This window comes from Megalopta genalis, unplaced genomic scaffold (genome assembly GCF_051020955.1).
Source record: "Megalopta genalis isolate 19385.01 unplaced genomic scaffold, iyMegGena1_principal scaffold0114, whole genome shotgun sequence".
Classification (NCBI taxonomy): Eukaryota; Metazoa; Arthropoda; class Insecta; order Hymenoptera; family Halictidae; genus Megalopta; species Megalopta genalis.
In genome coordinates this window covers 60,001-64,717 of record NW_027476183.1, presented here as the reverse complement: position 1 = coordinate 64,717, position 4,717 = coordinate 60,001, and the positions used below count along the sequence as shown (strand labels likewise).

At 43.7% G+C, this 4,717-nt stretch overlaps 1 non-coding gene across 1 annotated transcript; it reads left to right on the top strand.

Annotated features, from left to right (window-relative positions):
• The first annotated feature begins 1,948 nt into the window (after positions 1-1,948).
• LOC143262336 (small subunit ribosomal RNA) lies at positions 1,949-3,869 on the top strand. Its single transcript, XR_013036178.1, has one exon. It is a non-coding gene; the product is annotated as a small subunit ribosomal RNA (ribosomal RNA).
• Positions 3,870-4,717: the final 848 nt, after the last annotated feature.

Genomic DNA, 4,717 nt, shown 5'->3' with positions numbered 1-4,717 from the left:
TCAATTTTCTGAAAAATCCTATCATTAGATTTTTTTAAAAATACGATATTCTTGCTTAACTAACGTTTCTACATAGGGATTAAGCATTTAGAACGAAATCTAATGTCAGAAAATGGCACTTTACTCTTGACATTTTACGGTTTTTTCAATTTTCTGGGAAATCCTATCATTAGATTTTTTTAAAAATACGATATTCTTGCTTAACTAACGTTTTTACATAGGGATTAAGCATTTAGAACGAAATCTAATGTAGGAAAATGGTACTTTACTCTTGATCGGTACGTTGGGACTTGGAAAATATTCGGCCGTACGCGGCGCGTCTCGGCGCTTCGAACAGCTCCGGTGTCCCCATTATTTTCGATTTACGGCTAAAATAAATTTTTCTAATTTTTTTCAATTACATATTCTTGCTTAGATAACTTTTTTACATAGGGATTAAGCATTTAGAACGACATATTGTTTAAAATAATGGTACTTTACTCTTGTGATTTTTCGGTTTTTTTTGATTATTTGGAAAAATAAATTTTTGTAATTTTTTTAAATACGATATTCGTGATCAGTGAACGATTTCACATATGGATTAAGCATTTAGAATCGTGCGGAAGCGTTATTAAAAAAGTTTACTCGATGCGATGGGACTTTGAAAAGTTTGTGAAAATTTTCATATTGGGAAAAAATGTGTAATTTTTTGTCTAGTTTACGGTAGTGTAATTTATTTTAATGTTTACTATAAATTTTTTTTTCGTTCGTTCACGCGCTATGTTACAACAGCACGGCCGGGCGGTCTGTTGCCGCGGCGGTTTACACTCATAAGCGCGCGTGCTATTCGGCCGGCGGCGCCGGCGTCCTTGCCGGCCGTTCGGTATCTATAAGAGATACACGGTCCGTGCGAGGCGGACGGAGCAGAGCGGGTTTTGGGCCAATTCTACGATCTCGGTCGAGAAGCTGTCTCAGAGCTCCTTCGGGGCTTCGGTCCTGACTGTTTCGTGCCGTTTACGTTACGGACTTTTCTCCACACAGCGTGGCCACGGGTCGGTGTCTTTGACCGAATGGCCCATATGTGGCAAGCCCTACGGGGTTGGTTACCCGTATGCACTTTGTATGTATACTCGTACTCACTGAGCAATCGACTCTTCTGTCCGAGCGATGGAAAAATTTTTTAAAATGCATCTGTAAGATTTGGAAGCAAATCGTACCAATTGAAAACTGTGGCTAAAATGAATAGCCCAGTGGAGAGAGAAAACTATCAAAAAACTGATTTTTTAAATCAAGAGGTGTCAGAAATCGAAATGCCTAGCGCGAGCGGAAGAACACGCTTTCTCGCCAGTCCAGCATGTGTCCTGTCCGTTCTTCCTCGGCTTGCCGATTTTGCCCAGATCAGAGGTTTCGTGCTTCCGGCGGTCAGAAGATCAGCGTGAGCGTACGCGCTTCCACGACTATGGCATCACCCATGTACTTTTTCCTTTGAATATATTTGAGTACATAAAAAATATTAAAACATATAGAGAGAACTGTGTCTTGGATCTTAAAAATTTGTCAATAGCGATGATATATTATTACTTAACTTGAAGTATTTGTACGTTTTAGCTGGGACGTACATTTATCTTACAAGATGTTAATAGCGAGACTCTTGAAGATAAAATTATCTTGTGATTTTATGAAGGCAAAGATAGAAACGTACGAAGCTGGCGTACGTAGAAAAATGTGATTTTACGATAGAACAAAAATATAATACGTACGTTTTTGGGCGTACGGTAAAATATCTGTATGGTAGAAAAATGAAAGAAATTGAGCGTTAAAGAAGATATGTTACAAGCGCGGAATGTGGCAAAACTTGTACATATTTGAAAGAGAAAAGTGGTGTGTCGACCTGACATATATATATGAAACAGGCGACGATGGAAAAGGATTTAAATTTTGTCCATTTTATATATACATATTGTATAGTTCCCTGGTTGATCCTGCCAGTAGTCATATGCTTGTCTCAAAGATTAAGCCATGCATGTCTCAGTACATGCCGTATTAAGGTGAAACCGCGAATGGCTCATTAAATCAGTTATGGTTTCTTAGATCGTACTAAAATTTACTTGGATAACTGTGGTAATTCTAGAGCTAATACATGCAAAACAGAGTTCCGACCAGAGATGGTAGGAACGCTTTTATTAGATCAAAACCAATCGGTGGCGGGTGTTTACACTCGTCCATCGTTTGCTTTGGTGACTCTGAATAACTTTGTGCTGATCGCATGGTCTTATAGCACCGGCGACGCATCTTTCAAATGTCTGCCTTATCAACTGTCGATGGTAGGTTCTGCGCCTACCATGGTTGTAACGGGTAACGGGGAATCAGGGTTCGATTCCGGAGAGGGAGCCTGAGAAACGGCTACCACATCCAAGGAAGGCAGCAGGCGCGCAAATTACCCACTCCCGGCACGGGGAGGTAGTGACGAAAAATAACGATACGGGACTCATCCGAGGCCCCGTAATCGGAATGAGTACACTTTAAATCCTTTAACGAGGATCCATTGGAGGGCAAGTCTGGTGCCAGCAGCCGCGGTAATTCCAGCTCCAATAGCGTATATTAAAGTTGTTGCGGTTAAAAAGCTCGTAGTTGAATCTGTGTGTCACAGTGTCGGTTCATCGCTCGCGGTGTTTAACTGGCATTATGTGGTACGTCCTACCGGTGGGCTTTGCTCTTCACGGGGCGGTCCAACTAATATCCCATCGCGGTGCTCTTCACTGAGTGTCGAGGTGGGCCGGTACGTTTACTTTGAACAAATTAGAGTGCTCAAAGCAGGCTACCTTCGCCTGAATACTGTGTGCATGGAATAATGGAATAGGACCTCGGTTCTATTTTGTTGGTTTTCGGAACCCCGAGGTAATGATTAATAGGGACAGATGGGGGCATTCGTATTGCGACGTTAGAGGTGAAATTCTTGGATCGTCGCAAGACGGACAGAAGCGAAAGCATTTGCCAAAAATGTTTTCATTAATCAAGAACGAAAGTTAGAGGTTCGAAGGCGATCAGATACCGCCCTAGTTCTAACCATAAACGATGCCAGCTAGCGATCCGCCGAAGTTCCTACGATGACTCGGCGGGCAGCTTCCGGGAAACCAAAGCTTTTGGGTTCCGGGGGAAGTATGGTTGCAAAGCTGAAACTTAAAGGAATTGACGGAAGGGCACCACCAGGAGTGGAGCCTGCGGCTTAATTTGACTCAACACGGGAAACCTCACCAGGCCCGGACACCGGAAGGATTGACAGATTGATAGCTCTTTCTTGATTCGGTGGGTGGTGGTGCATGGCCGTTCTTAGTTGGTGGAGCGATTTGTCTGGTTAATTCCGATAACGAACGAGACTCTAGCCTGCTAAATAGACGTAATTATGGTATCTCGAAGGCTCTCGGCTTCTGCCGGTGGGGTTTTTACTACCAACGTACAAACAAATCTTCTTAGAGGGACAGGCGGCTTCTAGCCGCACGAGATTGAGCAATAACAGGTCTGTGATGCCCTTAGATGTTCTGGGCCGCACGCGCGCTACACTGAAGGAATCAGCGTGTGTTCCCTGGCCGAAAGGCCCGGGTAACCCGCTGAACCTCCTTCGTGCTAGGGATTGGGGCTTGCAATTATTCCCCATGAACGAGGAATTCCCAGTAAGCGCGAGTCATAAGCTCGCGTTGATTACGTCCCTGCCCTTTGTACACACCGCCCGTCGCTACTACCGATTGAATGATTTAGTGAGGTCTTCGGACTGGTGCGCGGCAATGTTTCGGCATTGCCGATGATGCCGGGAAGATGACCAAACTTGATTATTTAGAGGAAGTAAAAGTCGTAACAAGGTTTCCGTAGGTGAACCTGCGGAAGGATCATTACAATGTTCCAATATATCTCAAAGAGAGAGGAGAGGAGGAGAGAAAATGAATTCGATTAGTTTGTGGATAAGAATTCATATAAAAAAAAAAGATATTGTTGAGCCCGCCAGATCATTCGTGCGTGATTTACACGGCCAGACGTGTGTACTACACGTATTAGGCCTTTGATCTGCGTTGCGTAGGCCACAACAAATCTTTCAAAGAGAGAGAGATATATGTGTTGTTGGGGTTTGTGATTATGAAGGTGCCCCAACGCACAAAAATATATAAAAATGTACAAAGTTGGGATGTGGTGTGGTGGAGAAGAGTTGGGCCCGACCAGATCATTCGTGCGTGATTTACACGGCAGACGTGTGTACTACACGTATTAGGCCTTTGATCTGCGTTGCGTAGGCCATCTTCCTTCCAAGACACACACGTGTTGGGGTTTGTGTGATTTTATGATAGTGCCTCAACACGGAAAAATAAGCGTACGAGAAGAGTTGGGCCCGACCAGATCATTCGTGCGTGATTTATACACGGCCAGACGCGTATTATATTACACGTATTAGGCCTTTGATCTGCGTTGCGTAGGCCATCTTCTCGATAGAGAGAAAGCCAATGTATTCTTTTTTCTTTCTTTACACACACACACACAGTTGTAGTAGGACAGGGAGGGATGCGAGCGTGCTAATCACGCTTCCTCAAGTCTTCGCTGTGGTGTAAAAAAAAAAGAAAAAAAGGAATCGTTGGGAAAGTCCAAAGGACGAAAATATCGGGCAGTCTGAAGATAACTTAATGCTCGTTTACATTGGTATCAAGAGAGACCGGCTTGTGTAGCTCGTTTCAATGCTGTGTCGTTGTCATTG